This window comes from Plecotus auritus (assembly GCF_963455305.1).
Source record: "Plecotus auritus genome assembly, chromosome: 1".
Classification (NCBI taxonomy): Eukaryota; Metazoa; Chordata; class Mammalia; order Chiroptera; family Vespertilionidae; genus Plecotus; species Plecotus auritus.
In genome coordinates this window covers 226780836-226799545 of record NC_137770.1, presented here as the reverse complement: position 1 = coordinate 226799545, position 18710 = coordinate 226780836, and positions in this window count along the sequence as shown.

The window sequence follows — 18710 nt, the reverse complement described above, 5'->3', positions numbered from 1 at the left end:
ATACTTAAAAGCATTTAAAGAGTAGTTTCGTGTGCAAAAAGTGTGAAACTTTAATATAATTTTCCATATATTGTGTCTGGTGAAAAGATAAATGCTATACAAAATAATATGTGTACATTTGCATGTGATAGTTCTAAAATCTGGTTAAATAAAGATATGCTAGAACTGTTACTGCAGAACCAGCTCAAACAGGCCTTACCTTGTTTTGAATAAGATGTAGAATTGTTTTTCAGGAAAAACAGAGGTGAACTTTAAGTGATGCAACTCAAGCATGCACAGAGTGGAGAATTTTGACCTTCAGTAGCACCAGGAATCAAAGTTTTGCGCGCGCGCGCACACACACACACACACACACACACACACACACACACACACAACCATACACACACACACACACACCTTCACCACGGAATCCCAGAGCTGGGAGCTGACCGGGACCTAGTCACTGGAATCCTGGCAGAAGCGAAGGGTCTTTAGTTCGGGCAGATGTTGCTGAAGCCTCCAATTGAAATGTGTCCTGCTAGCACTTCTGCACAGCAGCCTGGCCTTCCCCAGCCCCTTAAATAACCCCTCAGATCCCTGATGGGGAGGTCGATTTGAACCTTGCCTCCTGTCTCCTGGCGGGTCAACTTTGCAATAAAGCCTTTTTCTTAAAAGCCTATGTCATACTACTAACTTCTATGTGCGTTGAGCAGCGAGCCCTTGTTGGGTAACAGAACTCAGATGACTTTATCTCATGATGTATCTTGAAATATTAAACTAAGCAATATTATCATGTGTAATCCCCACTGATGTCCACTGTTTTGAGTAAAGCTTCTCTATTTCTACACAGATCATCCCATATTAAAAATAATTAAAAATCAACATTCAGAAGCATCTCAGAGTGTTTTAAATAAAGATAAATACTTAAAATACATGCATGTCATGATTTCCCACCTTCAGGCCTTTCCAGAGGCTCCTCCGTTTACCAAAATGCTCTCATAAAAAAATCGGTTTATGTTTTAAGGCAAGCCAAAGACTTCCTGTACAGAAACTTTGACGAACAGAAATTTAATTCTGGTCTGAGCTAACATTTTCTCAACAATGACTACTACACTGTATTGAAATAAAAAAAAAAAAGAAAATTGTCAATCACTTTATTATACTGCTCATTATATAGCAATTGTTCTTCAACCTTTCTGTGACCTATGCTGGCCTGATGATACTACTCGAGTCTAGTGGCTACCAGGATTGATTCAAAGAGTTGACATATAACCAAGGTTAATTATAATCTCTCTCTCCCTTTCCCTCTAGTTTTGAATGGAAGAAGGAAGATACCCTATTTCCTCTTGTGTCACCAAGAGCTTTAACCATCTCTTTTTTTCTACAGGCTGACAAGTAGAAAACCCTAGTCAGCAATAAAAAAGGAATGAATTTGCATACACAGAAAAACTAATGTGAAGGGAAGTGGGGGAAAAAAACCTGTTAGGGACAAGGCCCTAGTTCTTCATAATTGTGCAATTCCATTAATAGTGAAGCTAATTTGAGGTGCATCCATGTCACCTGTAATGAAAGATCCCTGACTAACATACACTACCTATGTTAAGATTAAAATTTAGCTTTAGTACTGGCAAAATTTAATTCAGTCAATCAAGAGTTGATTAAACACCTTTAACCACACGTTCTGTATGATTACATTTTAAGGTACTAAAGCAGAGGTTGTTCTGATTTAGGTTCCTTTGCATATTAAATAGGAAATTAAATTATTTGACTATTCATAAAAGAAAAATATTAGAGGAAGAACTATACAGGATGGGGCAAAAGTAGCTTTACAGTTGTTCCTGCAAAAAATAATACAATCATTAATAAATCTATATATATAAAAGCCTAATATGCAAAGTGTCCCCTTGTGAGTTCAACTGACCAGGAGTTTGATCACTCACTATGACATGCACTGACCACCAGTATTAATAAGAGTAAATTCCATGTTTCACATACTCACAACTGTAAACCTACTTTTGCCCCACCCTCTATAGTTCACTACTGAATAATTAGGGTTCCAAGTTCGTGGATATTAATAGACTAAATGTAAAACATCATCAAGAAGGAAAAGTCTTCATGTTTCTTCTGTGTACTCCCTCTCCCTCTTAATTATGTACATAATAGGAAATCCCATTAAAAAAATAAGATGCCAACAAAGAATGTATTCAAGTTGTTGGTGTTTTTACATTTTTAATTAAAATACCCTTGTTGTTATCGTTGTGAGAAGAATATTTTCAATTTCTTATATAATAGTAGTGAATAGGGAGTTACAGACGGTGAAATCAATTACTCTTGGCTTTACCATATGGAGAGCTAAGTAGTTCAGAGTTAGTTTTTTCTGGCATATGCACTTTTGTATTTTACAAGGCACCAGGATCCTATGCATTATGCAGAAATAAAAAAGAGAAAAACTTTATTGTATGGTTCCCCTAGGGTCTAGCCAGTATAAATTCTTCTCAAATGGGTTGGCATTTTCTTCTAGATAAGTAATAAACATCATATTGTCACAGAATAGGGACTCATCACTAAGGAGTTAATTTCAATATAATTTTTAGATTAAATTTTTTGCTCTCTTAAAGCCTAATTTGCAATCCCACTGTAATCATACTGTAAGAGTGAATACCAACACCCCAGGGACACAGCAAAACAGAAACACATTGTGTTTTCTTGTTTAGAAGGAAGAAATCAGGGAGACACAAACCCATAGAAACACATCCACACGGTTGCACACACAAGCTGACTAAGATATTTTGTTTGTACTTCAAAATAGATTTTGCATAATGTGGCTGTCTGGGCAATGGAGGACAACAGAACTTCACAAATAATCAAAGTGCAGGGCAGCCTGCATGTACTGAGAAAGTGAAAGTCACTGAGTAAAACTGTAATGGCATAAGTTTGGCATCTACAGAAAACTCCTTTTAAATGGACCCATCTTTTTATCAACCAGTCTCATTCTAAACATATTGCTGATGTGATGTGCCTTCCAATCAGCCTGAGGGTATCTTCATTTGTAAAGGGAGAGGGCCCACCAGAAGGGATGCTCTGGAGAGAAACTATCTGGGACTCTCGTCCGGATTCTGCATGCCACAGATTAGGAAAAAAGTTTCTAATAATTCATCACTGCTTCTTCCACACTCTACTATCTATTTGGTCTTATAACTCCAGGTTGTATTAAGTGGCAGAGAAGGCATGCAAGTAATTTCTCCAATTCATATTTTCCCAAGAGTTGTATTTAGAGTGGATAATATATGCCAGTCTCTCTATATATCAATAATATTTTGATCAACCATACCAAAGCCTGGGAACTGAGATACATGTGACCTCCATAAACTCATGGCACTGTAATCCACTGAGGTTTAAAACGGGAAAAAACTCTATTGTGAACACTGGATAATTTGGGACCTAACATATTCAGAGGCATTTTCTGTTTTGGGGGGGTTTTGTTTTTTTGTTTGTTTGTTTGTTTTTTGCCAGAGGAAATAATATGGCTGTTTTCATTTTTCATTGACGCTTTCTAGCAGCCAATCAAACTTATTAAGAGATACTTGCTGAAGAGCCAGGGTTTGTAAAAGTTAAAGACTTGACAGTTCGGGTTCTGTAACTGAGATGAAACTTATAACTCGGGAATCAAACATAAGATTTTCAAAAGGTTTATGTTTGAGGCTCTGGTGCCTTTCGGTGTTGACAGAATTCTGTGAAACAACTTGAACCTGCATAAGACAAGATGAAATATACATGCAGGATTCTGTTGTCACTTTGTGTACTTTTGGCCAAGGTTGTTGAAAGTTAAAATCTTGAACAACTGCAACGTTTCTTCTTATCTATTACTTTTGACTAAAATTAACACAAACTATTACTCCACTTCCATCACCAATTTCCCTAAATCTCTATATTAAAAGCGTTCCACGAATAATAATTTGCCAGGTGTTTTTTTTTCTTCTTCTATAAAATGGGGGCGGGGGGAAGCCTGGCTCTGAGAATTTACACAAACAAACCACATCATGTTGAGCATATTTTCAGAGGAAAAGTTTCAAAAGGAAATCTCCACCAGGGAGATGAAAATGCTAGTTTGAACAATCTCCTATAAGGATATTTTTGGCAGGCAAAATAGTGGTTGTGCTACTCATGATGCAATTGAATCCACATGAGCACATGAGCAGCTTATTAATGAAATACTGGGTTAATTGACATAACAAGCATATAATCAACTAAAAAATCCTTATCTTTTTCTGACATGGTTTGCTGGTTGGCTGAGTTCTTTCAGTCCTTTGCTCTAATTTGGCCGTAAGTCAATTGGATTGTATGGTGCTGGGGATTTTGCATTGTCGTGGTAATCATAAAAAGGTATTGGAATTCCAACCCAGTCCTCATGTTATATGAGCTGAAAAAATGCTACGTATCAAAACATTCCAAAGGCAATCTAATATGCACACCCCTCCCGTTTTATCTAGTCCTTTAAAAAGTTGATGTTTCTTATATGATTATAAATTTGAAGCACATTTCTTAAATATAGAAAAATAGGAAATATCATTCTTAGACTAAAGGCCCAGTGCACATGAAATTGTGCGAGAGTAGCTTATAGCTCGCTTCAGCATGCCTCAGCGGGCGGCCCTGCCTATTGCTGCTCAGAGCTCACGCCCTGCCCTTCACCGCTTGTAGCTCTCCGCCCCTGGTGGCTCAGGCCCTGCCCCGCCCGCTGCAAGAGCCGCTGTTACTTTGGTCTTGACGGTGTTACCGAGTTAGGACCACAGGCATTTTATTAATATAGATAGTAAACTAGAGTGTAAAGATGATCCAGGATTAAATAAACCATAATATGTTATAACATTCAAACAAAACTTATTTGAAATGAATAGTTGGAACCAAATGCTGAAAGAGCTAATAAGAAAGTGACTAACCATAGCTAGAGAGACAATAGAGGCAAAAGAAAAAAAAATGTTTAAAAGAGGGATAGTACATAGAAACAACTCCAATTAACATTTTAGTAACCATGAAAGTGACAGCCAATCAACTTTGACTGGGGGAAATGAATTATAGCCTAATTAATTGATTACGCAAAATTGCTAAGTGCATGTTACGTTTTAGTCACTTTACTAGTTATGGCTATCAGACAAAATATAGAACGCCCAGTTAAATTTGAGTTTCAGATAAACAACAAACTTGTTTTTAGTATATGTATGTCCACTTGCAGTAATTGGGACATAATTATACTAAGAACACATTTGTTTTTAAACACCTGAAAATGTTTAAATAGTTGTCTTTTTTTATTTGCTAAATCTGGTGACCCTAAATAGATTTGGAGACAGAGTGATGAAAAATACTTAATATCTGACATGACAGAACTTAGAAACAGAGATGTAAATAAATAGACATTTTTAAATCACCAAAATGATATACTTAAAATATGAAATGGAGGGAGAAATCTTTAGGGAATTAATAGGCTTAATTCACTACTTTAAATTTTATTTAACTTTCAAAACAGTTGTTTTTTTTTTTCTGACCATCAGCAATCACAGACTGTCTTCACCACTGGAAGAGGCAGTCTCAAATATAATCCATGCAATAAACCCACAAAAGTAGTTCTTTACTGAACATCATGGTGGCTTAAAAGGAGAAGTATATTACCACTGCATATTGTAACAGCCTTCCTTAAAATCCACATTCAAAATTCTCAGTGTTTATATTCATCTTAATATGAATAATGACCTAAACTTGGTTTAATAAAATCATTTTCCTATAATTTAAAAAAGTCTAGGACTCTTGCTAGGATGATGCTTTCTCAGAAAACCACATATATATTAAGTGTCTCAAATTGTACATTTTAATATATGTAATTTATTGAAATCTATCTAATGTACTTTAAAAATTTGTAAAAATTTTGCAAATTCCAGAAGAATCCTATCTAATAAAAGAGTAATATGCAAATTAACCATCACTCTGCTACACCCACAAGCCATGCCCACCAGCCACTCAGTAGTGAGTATGAAAATTAACCCAACCAAGATGGCTGCAGCCATGGAGCGAACAGGAGGCTTGGGTTTCCCGGCAATGGAGGAAGCAAAGCTTTCCGCACACCCTGGCTGCCCCAGGCCTCCACTCAAGGCTACAAAGTTTCAGTTATCGAAGATAAGTAAATCCCAACAAAAATGGTGGCAGCCACGGAGCTGGAGAGAGCAGGAGGCTTGAGTTGCACCCTGGCCGTGGAGGAAGCCAAGCTTCTGCAGCTCTGGCCTGCCTTGGCTTCCACTCAAGGCTACAAATTTTTAATTTTAGAAGATAAATAAATGCCAGATACCAGGGCCTCCGCTAGGGTTGCTGGGTGGCATGGCCGGCCTGCAAACCACCACAGGCCCCTTGCCCAGGCCGCCCCACACCCAAGGGAACCCAGACCCTGATCTGGGACACCCTTCAGGGCAAACCAGCCAGCCCCCACCCATGCACCAGGCCTCTATCCTATCTAATAAAAGAGTAATATGCAAATTGACCATCACTCCAACACACAAGATGGCTGCCCCTATGTGGTCAAAGATACTGCCCCCATGTGGACACAAGATGGCTGCCACAAGATGGCCAGCAGGGGAGGGCAGTTAGGAGGGACCAGGCCTGCAAGGGAGGGCAGTTGTGGGCGATCAAGACTGCAGGGGAGGGCAGTTAGGGGTGACCCGGCTGGCAGAAGAGGGAAGTTGGGGGTGACTGGGTCTGCAGGGAAGGGCAGTTGGGGGGACCCAGGCCTGCAGGGGAGAGCAGTTGGGGGGGACCAGGCCTGCAGGGGAGGGCAGTTAGGGGCAAACAGGCTGGCAGGGGAGCAGTTAGGCATTAATCAGGCTGGCAGGGGAGTGGTTAGGGGGTGCTCAGGCTGGCAGGCAGAAGCAGTTAGGGGCAATCAGGAAGGCAAGCAGGCGAGCAGTTGGGAGCCAGCAGTCCTGGATTGTGGGAGGGATGCCCAACTGCCCATTTAGGCCAGATCCTACAAGGATCGGTCCTAAACGGGCAGTCGGACATCCCTCGAGGGGTCCCAGATTGGAGAGGGTATAGATTGGGTTGAGGGACACACCCCCTGTGCACGTATTTTATGCACAGGGCCTCTAGTAAGCCTATAAAAGCCTCTGTATATAATAAATACTATTTATATTTCAAATATATTTCTACTACTAATAATTTATTTTTAGGTTGTAGGCTATAAAAAAATGGTGAGAAATTTAAAAATCTCCTTTCATTGAGCTTTCAATATTGTAAGGTAACGATATAACTTTCAATAATAATTAGGATTAGTAATAATAAAATTAATGTATTCATGCCAGTTGCTATGGGAAGGCCTAGAAAGACAACTAGTATTTGTAGTGCGTTATAAATCATTTCTCTAAAAAAGTGAATTTAATTCATGACCTGGAGATGAGAATGATGTAGTAGTTAGCTACATCATTAGTTCCAATGTCATTTTTAGAAGGAATTCACATAGGGAAAGACATTTATTTGTCAATGTTTTAGCATTATTACATTTTTTTTAATATATTTTATTGATTTTTTACAGAGAGGAAGGAAGAGGGATAGATAGTCAGAAACATCGATGAGAGAGAAACATCGATCAGCTGCCTCTTGCACACCTCCTACTGGGGATGTGCCCGCAACCAAGTTACATGCCCCTGACCGGAATCGAACCTGGGACCTTTCAGTCCGCAGGCTGACGCTCTATCCACTGAGCCAAACCGGTTTTGGCATTATTACATTTTATTGGTGAATATTTTTAAGGCTGCACTATGGAGAATAGATAAAAAGGGGATAAGAATATAGACATTGTTTCCAGTTGGCATATCTTTTCAGTATTATAGGTGAAAAGTGGTGGTATCTTGAATTAATTAGCATAGGGCATAAAGAGAAAGAAAAAAGTAAATGACATAGAAACATGTAAGTGGTAGTAGGGTTTGTAAGACCAGTGATTGATGGACTGTTGGAAGTGGGGGAGAAAACAGAGTCATGGACTAAGGTTTCCAGTATTTCCAAAAGAGAAGAAGTTATGGGACAGATGGATGGACAGGGGAAGAGAGGGAAAGTAATAGGTTTTAAAGTGATATAGAATCCAAATGTGGATGTGTTGAGTTCAGGATGCATTGAAACTACTGAACATATATTTGGTAGCTGAGTATTAAGGATTAGAGTTCACATGAACATGAAAAAGACAGAGATACATTGGAAAACTTTAGAGCTTATGTTTCAGGAAGTCAAGGAATAAGACTCTTTTGTAAGATAGTTAAGAGAGACTTAAATAGATTTTGTTCTGTGGTACAAATAACACCTGTGTATAATCATGTTTGCATATATATCAACCAACTTGTGTGCAAACAGGTTGATATCTATTTACTTACAAAAAACAACAACAACAACAACAATTTTTACAATTAAAATTCACATTTTAAAACAAAAACTTTTGTTTCCAGTCCTTTATAGAATTTTATTTTCTCTCTTCACCGAAGTAATATAATATCCTAATTTCATTTCAACTAGAGGGTCTGTAGACAAAGGCTTACCCAGCCCACTTTACAGGCAAGACAAATACTGATTCTTGAAAAGGTCCCACTGTGGATCCTCTGGTCATCCAACTCATATTACTCTCTGCTTGGCATTATCTTCACTATGTTATGTGGCCTCTTCAACAAAAAGGCCTTAAAGTTGTTAAGACTGACAAAGGCTTTGAGATAATATAAAAGGAAGAGATGAAATATGTGTAGCTAATGTATATAAGATACAATGGGCATATATTATTTTTAACACTTTAAAATATTGAGAATGCTTAAATGTTGATCAGAAAAGCCTGAGAGTAATTAATATTAACTTATCATATCACCAAGCCTAGCTTTGTGACTTTTTTCCAGCAGCTTTCAGAGGTCTGCAAAAAGGCTTAGAAAAAGCAAAAACCTTAGTGAAAGTTGTGTGTGTGTGTGTGTGTGTGTGTGTGCATGTGTATGTGTTTTTCTAGAAGTTGTGACAGAAACATAGGGAAAGGCAATTGAGAAAACTGTCAAAAGAATCATATGAAGGTACATCCATCAGACCAGAGATCTTCATTACTAACATGAGAACTGAATCAAAGCATTACTATATTTTTCCATGTATAAGACACTATTTTTTTTCTAAAATCGTTAGACTGAAAATCGAGGGGCATCTTATACACGGAAATCAGCCAAGGAAGGAGCCATGAGGGTATGTAGCTGCTCATACCTTGTCAAACAGGCTTCCTCCAATCATGAGCCTTATTGTTACTGACGTCAGCTGATCCTGTAATTGGAGGTGGAGGTAGAGAGTGTACAGATGCAACAGGAACCAGAGCATTCTGAGCCCATAAAGATGTCTAAAAATAAAAAGGTAAATACCAGTAAGTGATTGCCTTACTCTGCAAAATTCAAACTGAATGTAATCAGTTATGCAAAAATAGAGCTGCAGAGAGACAATTTGTATGTCCTCCCACTGAGTGTATGATCAGACAGTGGAGAAAACAGGAAAAACAACTCCTTAAGATGCCAAAAAAGAAGATCTTAAGAGGAAAACCAGCAAAATGGGCAAACTTGGAGCAGAGGCTTAAGACAGATTATGGAGCAGCACCAGAGTGTCTTATGTGTGTCAACCAAGCTTATTCAGTGTCAGGCAAGAATGTTTGCAAGTGAAATGAACATTGTTGATTCTATAGGAAAGGCAAAATGGTGCTTCAGTTTCATGAGGAGAGAAGGGTTGGCCATGAGAACACGAACAAAGTTAGCTCAGAAAATGCCACCAGTTTATGAGGATGGTCTCACATAAATAGACAGTGACTCAGAAGACAGCAGTGATACAATAAGAGTTGAAGAAATTGGTATGTCTGGAACTAAAGTGATGAAGAAGAGAGCAGTGTTGCAACAGAGGCTGAATAAAGTGATCGGCTGCATAATATCATAGTACTGGTATATAAACATTACCTGTGGTAATTGCTAAATAAAAATGTGTTCTGGTTTATGTTTAAAATATTGATTTCTTAATTTGGGGTTGGAAAAATGGGGGGCCTCTTATACATGGAAAAATATGGTACTTCATATCTGATAGCCTTTCAATCCAACCAGGAAAGCATATAGAACAATATGGGGATTGCTTTAGGAAAGAAACTACTACTGCTACCACTCTGCATTGGGTAGTTCATCAAATACATCATAGCTTTTGTGATAAATCAAGGCACTGGATAGCAAAATTCTTGATTTTGTTGTCCTCATAAAGCTGAACATATCCAAGGCTTCTGCAAGAAAAGATGAATTCTGTTGCACCTCTGCTTTCTCACTTTTGAAATACAGACCTGTGTATCTCTGCTCTTGTGACTAGAAAGGCAAGTTTTGACTTCTACACTGATAGATGTGAATCACAGTAGGAGAAATTTACAAGCCTAAGAAAGGAGTTCAGAAGATACTCTATGATCATCACCACATGAAAATTTTCTATTCTACATGTCTATTCTTATGTAATTCTTTGACTGTACTCTTATATCTTCAATGATCAATAGAAAGCATTGCCTTCAGAATGATGAATAGATACATTTCACTGTTCCCAGGACTTGCCTCACTGGTCTTTGCTAACACCAATGTTTGAAAGACATACTTTGGGTCCCTTGTTAGTAGAAAGATGCACAGATGCTCTGTGTTGACTCAGCTGTTTAAATACACAATTTCAAGCAAAGTATTTGCAAGCACTGATGCCAAATTCCTGATGACATTCACAATAATATTGAATTTGACTCAACCAAACAAGTGCAATCGTATCTGGAACAAAAGTTTCATCTAGGCTTTATCTTGTGTTTAATCCTCCTTTTTTTCTAGTTTTCTGTTTGAAAAAGAATTTGACAAAAGTATTGGTGATTGAAGTTGTACAGCCATTAAATTCAAAAGGCATGCTACTACTATTTAAGGCATATCCTAGCTTAATGTTAAATTGTCCTTAAAATAGTTCTGGCTTAAGCATGCAAAAAGCTTTACAATGTGCTCAGCCTCTGTAGAACATTTTTCTTAAAGGTTGAAGCTACATTACTACAACAATATCTTTAATATTATTCAAATGAAAAGTTTGACATCTCGGAGGATGTATGACAAGTAATTCCTGATCTTTGTTATATAATTATACTTAAAAACAGAAGTAGAGTTTATCAAAAAAAAGACAGACTAAATTCAAAGTAATTGTTTGAGGTAAGCACACACACACACACAAACATATATTTAGAAAAAATAATGAAATGCTAATGAAACTTAATTTTTCCCTATTTGTATATATTTTCAGCACAGCATTTAGAGAAGAATGTATCACAGTCTTCTCCAATTTGTCCTCTGTGTGTTCTGATTAATTCCTGTCTTCATATTTGTATGTCCTACTGCCTATTAATATATCTCTTATTTAGGAAGTGTAAAAGGAAGAGAAACATTAAGAACAGAAGAGAAGCAAAAAGGAAAAATAGACACAGCAGGAAAAGGAGGGTGGGGAGTAGGTGGAGGTGGGCAAAGGGAGCGAATGGGGATGGAAAGAGACTTTGCTTGGGGCAATGGGTGCATGATGCAATGTGCTGATGATGTTTTATTGAGTTGTACACTTGAAACCTGTATGGTTTTGCAAACCAATGTTACCCCAGTAAAGTCAATTGAAAAATAAAATAATGCAAGCAATCTGGGAACAAAGACATGTAGTAATATTTTCTCCTGGCCATCATATATACAGTTGTGTATGCTAGTCATATCATTGCAAACACCAATATCACTGTTTTTATATTACTGGAATGAACACGTGTTGCTTCAAAGGAAATAAGTCTGTGACACATATTACCATATTGATATATCCAAACTGAAACTGAGACTTGATATGTACACCCACTTTGATTTTGGGGGACAAGCTGTAATCATTGGCTGAATTTATAGACTAAAGAATGTGATTAGAGTGATGGAAAGTAAAAAGTATATGAAAAAACATGGCAATTAGACTAGAGACAAGAAATGAAAAGTAGAATGTCATAATGTTTCTCTATGTGAAATGGAAGGAATAAAGTTGACAATACTTCTGCTCAAACAATAGTTATGCCACTTTCTGATTGTATGACCTTGAGCATGTTCCTTAATTTTTCTGAAGTTCTTATTCCACATAAAATGCAGGCATTAAAACAACAGATAGCTCTAAAGACTACATTAAAAAACAACCAAGCAATGGCTAAATAACATTTGATATACTAGTTGATAATTTTAAGGTATTTTGCTTTATATCCTAGACTCTATGTCATTCAATCAGTTAGACCTAATGATCCCTCTGACCTCAGAATGTGATGGTACATGGGGTAAAAAATGTTTACACTTCAAACAGATATGCCATTAGGAAAACTGGGCCAAAAGTAGCAGATTTCTCCCTTGTATTATTTAATTTAATAGATATTTATTTATTGCCTACTATGCTCCAGATTGTTTTTGTTAACTATGATATATCAGTTATAAAGCAGTAATGACATCTGCCCTATTATGCTTTTAATACAATAATCAGTAAATATAGTAAAGTAAATTATATTTTAAAAATTGAGATAGAAGCAGGATAAAGGAGATTTAAAATGTAGTATTAAGTAGGGTAGGCAGGAGTAGACCCTAGTTGGAAAGATAAGATTTGAACCAAAATTTCAAGGAAGTAATGGAGTTAGCCAAGTGAACACCTGGGAATTGAGTGATCCAATCAGAGGAACTATCCAAACAAACTACACTGAAATGGGAATATTTCTAGCATATTTTAGTTATAGAAAGGAAGCTGGTGTAGGTAGGGTTGAGTAAGTAATGAGTGAGAAGTAGATTAATTTGGAGGTAATGGGGAATTAACCCTTTAAAGATAATGGAGGAATTTCAGAAGGAACTTGTAGAGTATTTTAATGAATTTGGCATTGCATTTGTGGAACGTAGAGCCATTGTGAGTGAAGAGTGAAGAGATTCACTTACTTTGGCTGAAGAATAAAGAACAAACTGTGAGAGGCCAAGAACAGATGCAGAGAAATCTACTAGAGGCTATTTGTACAAATCCAAGAAGGAAATAATGGTGGTCAGAGTGATAGTTATATAGTAATGAGAAGTGGCAGTATTTTGGATGCATTTTGAATGTTGAGCAAATGAGATTTGTAATATATTTGACACAGGAAATAAAAGAAAGAGAAAAATCAAAAGTGACTTCAAATGTTTGTTCTAAACAAGTGGAAAACTAGAGTTGTCAACCAATTGAAGAAAGTTTATTGGTGGAGAAGGTTTAAGGAGAAAGAGCAGCAATTCTATCTAGGCCATGTTAAGATTAAAACACATGTTAGGTATCCAAGTGTAAATGTCAACAATGGTAGAATATCAGAATATAGAACTGTTCTAGGAAAAAAAGAGGGGAGTTATCCATATACATATGGTACTTAAAGCAATTTTGAGTATACCAAAAATGGTTACTCTGACATTAAATTGTTAGAGATAATAGGAGTATGGTAAATTATAGTACAGTTCCAAGGTATGAGATCTAATGCCCAAATAAAAGGGCAGGTTTGAGAGAGAATTATGGATCACTAGGCACAAAGAGTTTGTTGGCATTTTTTGAAGGTAGTTGCGTAGACATGTTGATAAGTGTCTATGGAATTTCTTCCAATTTTCCCAAAGCAAGGGCATCATCTGAGGATGAGTGTAAAAGAAAAAGTATAAAACAGTGATTCTTGGTAGTGTGAGAATACCTGAATTAGCAGAGTGTAGCTAGAGAGCCAGGAAGCACTAAAACACCAGGAACATGTTGGCTGTGTGTTTTCCCTCCAGCCAGTGCAAGAACAAATATAGAATAGAAAGAGTTTAGGATTTAACTCTGGCTGGGTTTAGAAAAGTATACAGTATAAATGGGGCAGAAAAGTCCTAGTGAGGGATTGAGCAAAAGAGGGATCACAAAAATTTGCTATGTAATTATATTAGGTAAAGAGCAGAAGATATCATCAAGGGGCAAGATCACCTGTATCATATCCATATTTATTTTTCTATCTCCATTTTTACCACTATATCTATGTCAACTACATTAACCCATAGGAGTAAATAATACGAAGGGAAGGGAAGAAACTATGGGACCCTATTGTAGGTCCCTCACACATCCTGCTTTTTCCGCAATGGTGGAGCCAATTAGTGGTGAGAAGCAGGGCAGAGTCAGGGCAGGAAATGAGAATATCCCCATTTGGTTTGAGGCATCCAAGAGAAGAAACAGGAACAGATGTTTTTCTGTCCCACACATTCTTAAAAAATTATTGTAGCTTTCAGAGGGAAGAACTCTATTAATACTTGTAGGCAGATAGGTCTTAGACACCTTACCAACTTTTCTATTACTTGTGGTAGGAGTGGAATAGCAAGATGAATTTCAGGGCATCTGAGAGAAACTTTATAATTGTTATGAAAAGCACTTAAGTTGAAGCAATCTTAAGGAAAACAATTGAGAGCTGACACAGAACAGCAGGGTCTGATCAGTGAAATACATAAGCAAGGGCAGACTTTTCTATCTGGACAAAACTTCACCATGTTTCATTACCCATAGCTCTCATTTTCCATTTTTATGATCTATACTAATAAAAGAGAAACATGCAAATTAACCATCACTCTGCTACACCCACAAGCCATGCCCACCAGCCAATCAGGAGTGAGTATGCAAATTAACCCAACCAAGATGGTGGCAGCCACGGCCTGGAGCTGAGCAGGAGGCTTGGGTTGCCCCTGGCAATGGAGGAAGCCAAGCTTCCTGCCCTGGCAAGCCCTGGCCTCTGCTCAAGGCTACAAAGTTTCAATTAGTTTCAATTATAGAAGATAATAAATCCTAGATACTTACTTCCAGCTTGCCCTGGCCTCTGCTCAAGGAGGCGCTGAAAAAAAAAAGAAAAAGAAAAAAGGAGGGTCTGGGGCCTTGGGTCGCCAGCGGATGATTAGGCCAGGATGGGATGGCAGGGGCTGTTGGGGGTAAGCAGACCAGCAGGGGGGCCAGTTGGGAGTGAGCAGGCCATCAGTGGGGGTCAGTTGGAGGTGATCAGGATAGAGGGGGGGGTGCAGTTTGGAGTGAGCAGGCCAGCAGGGGGGCAGTTTTGGGGGTGAGCAGGCCAGTGGGGAAGGAAGGTGGGGGCGCGCAGGCCACCAGGGGAGGGCAGTTGGGGGTGAGCAGGCTGGCACAGGAGGCAGTTGGGGGTGATCTGGCTGGCAGGGGGGCAGTTGGGGGTGAGCAGGCTGGCAGGCAGAGTGGTTAGGGGCAATCAGGCAGGCAGGCAGGCAAGCAGGTGAGCAGCTGGAGCCAGCAGTCCCGGATTGTGAGAGGGATGTCCGACTGCCAGTTTAGGCCCGATCCCTGTAAACTGGCAGTAGGACATCCTTCGAGGGGTCCCAGATTGGAGAGGGTGCAGGCCAGGCTGAGGAACACACCCCCCCCCCCACCTCCCCATTCACAAATTTCGTGCACCAGGCCATTAGTATTACATAAGCTTTCAGGAACTAAGATGTAGTACAAGGGAAGATTAAGTTTCTGTCCATTAAAAACACTGGCACTTGGGATGAAGTTTACTTTTACTTATAGAAAAAAGAGAAATAAAAATTCTTGCATATCTTAATTTATAAATGTAAAGTACAACACCAAGCAATGTCATGTACAGCTGCTTAATAATTCTCCTATGAAGGAGGGTAATGGCTTCGAAGAAAAAGTGGCAATGATAACTAAACCTCATACCAAAAATGCTAAATAATTTAAACATATATTTTACCATTGACTTTCTCATCAATATTGTATGGTACTAAGGGCAACCATTAATTTCCTCACTTTACATAGTGAAAAGTAACATTATGATACAAGATCTTTCTTTCTATCTCACCACCTACAACTAATTAGTGACAGGAAGTTAGAGAAAATGAAATTTTCAGTCCCATTCCCTACTCTCCCCAAAAGAAATAAATAAGAGAAGATAAAGAAGAAAAAAAAGAAAATTCAAACAACCAAATCTACCCCAGAAAGAAAAATATTTCTGATGAAACAAAATCTCCTTCACAGTAATACTTCAAGCAGAAATAGGTAGGCTTTCTGACTGGGATGTTGTAACAAAGATTTTCACATTGGTTGTTGTATTAGGGTTCTCCAGAGAAACAGAACCAATAGGATGGATATATATATATATATATATATATATATATATATATATATATATGACAGATAGGTAGATGATAGATAGATTGATGATAGATAGAAGATGATAAATAGGGAGGAGGGAAGGAAAAAAAGGAAGGAAGGATGGAAAGAAGGAAGGGAGGGAAGAAAGAAAAAAGGGAGGGAGGGAGGTAGGGAGGGAGGGAGGAAAGATTGATGATGATTATGATAGATAGATAGATAGATAGACAGATAGATAATAGATAAAAAGTAAATTGGAGTAAGCATTACTAACACAGTCACTTAAAAACAGAGTCAGAAGGGAAGTGGGGCCCAAGCACCCTATATTTAACTTGAGATTCAGTCCTCACAGATGCTATTAAGTTGCCAAACTCAGCTCAAAACATACTGGAGCCATAAAAATCCTGAAACAACTGATACATGGACACATATGGACTTGACTTCATTCCTTCTGGTTTCCATCCCCCTGTTTGCATATTGGAACTAACCAATCCCTATCAACCTAGCCAGCAATTCTTCATTTGCATGGAAGAATTACACTTTGTGGTTAATGCTTTTATAAACTCTGCCTTTCCTTGGCCTCTCCGGAGCACAATTGTGGTTGTCACCTGACTGCATCTCTTGGATTGCAGTCTTTTTGGTCAAATAATTGCTTTTTATTGTTTATTACAGCCTCATAATTGTGTGGCTGGCAGGCTGGAGATTCAGGTTGAGTCAAAAAGATAGGAACCCAGATAAAAACTTGATTTTGCAGTTTGAAGGCAGAATATCTTCTTCAGGAAACATCAGTCTTACTCTAAGGGCTTTATCTGATTGGAAGAGGCCCATCCACATTGTGAATGATAATCTGCATTATTCAAGTCTACTGACTTCAATGTTAATCACAGATTTAAATAAAATCTTTCACAGCAACTTCTAGATTATGTTTGACTAAACTACTGGGCATCATTGTCTAGCCAAACTGACACGTAAAATTAATTATTGCAGTTGGCATTTAAAATCATTTCTGATTTATTATTCAACATCTTACTTATTGTAGAAAATAGTACATGGGGTGGTGATTTTAAAGACTAATTATTGTTCCCCTAAACTGTAGACTTACAAAATGCCATCACCTTTATTGAATGTACTGAAGTAAAAAATTAACTCAAAAATCAGAAGTCAGGAAGTCAGAAATTAATGAGTCATATTTAAGTCTCCCTTCTAATTCAAATGTCTCATCTAATCAATGACTTGTCATAGCTTTCTTCTTTATGGCTATTAAATCATCCCTATTCTCTCAAATCCCACTGACCTCTAAGTAACTTGGGAACTACTATTATTTTCAAGGATAATTGGGAACACATTTGACTTCCTCTATCTGCCTTCCATCTAATGCAATGTCCCTATTAATATTTTCTCAACACTAAGGCAAGAATGTTATAAAATGAAATCTCATCACTCTAAGGAAAAGGTGCTGAATCCCAGTGCTTATTATTAACACTCTGGACCTATATTTTGCCACATTTCCATTAATACTCAATATTTTCCCCAATATAGAATTTTTGACCAGTCCTTATATGACATGCCTTCTCTCAACTCTAAGCTCTTGTGCAGGGCATTTCTACTGTTTGGACTATCAATAGCTTCCCTCAGGCCCACTTTGTGTTAATCTGGAAAACTCTGGTAGGCTAAGCCCAAGAAGTTGCTGAAAGTTAAGGTGTGTTGTAATTTAGGAGTTGATAAGGTTTCTGCTACTGTCCTCTGTGGTCAGATTTATTATTTGTTTAGTAACAGAAAAGCAGCATTTGATTTGCCAAAAGACTTGAGTTCAGGAGGAAAATATCCACTAATATCAAGATATTAACCAGAAGTAAACGTCTGTGATGAGGTTCCGTTGAAGACATTTCCTCCTCTGTTTTCAAACAGATGTATCCTCTTATGAAAAAAAAAAAAAAAAAAAAAAAAAACTGAAACCCAATCCTCAATTAGAAGATTATTGCTTGAATACACTAAGTTATTTTAACTTATTTTATGTCATTATACGTGAAAATTATGAGGGGAAACATTGAAAATAAAGTGTTCCTTCTGGATGGGGAAACATGATTTCAATGATAATGCTTTTGGTGCATTTGAATTTAATGAAAACATATTCATTAATTCTGATTGCTATTACTTAAATTGTCTAACATCATTTTTCTGTAGCAGAATCAAATGGGTAATTTCAACCTAAAAATGGCATGCAACACTGATCTGAGGCTAGAAATATTGCTCAATCAATTTCTTCCTATGCTTTCAAAATTTAGAGAGCTCTACCATCTTAATACGATTCTTTCTAAATCAGATAAGAAGAATGGATTTTTCTTCTAATGTGTGAAACAAATGAGGGAATAAAGATTTTGTCATAGATTTTTCTGTACTAATACAAATTTATGAATTAATGGACAACATTTCCAAATCAGTCTAAGCATTTGCAGTTTCAGCAAGTTGTTCTGTAGTTGTAATAAAATTAAAAATGTTTTGTCGTCATATTTTATTATTTGGTA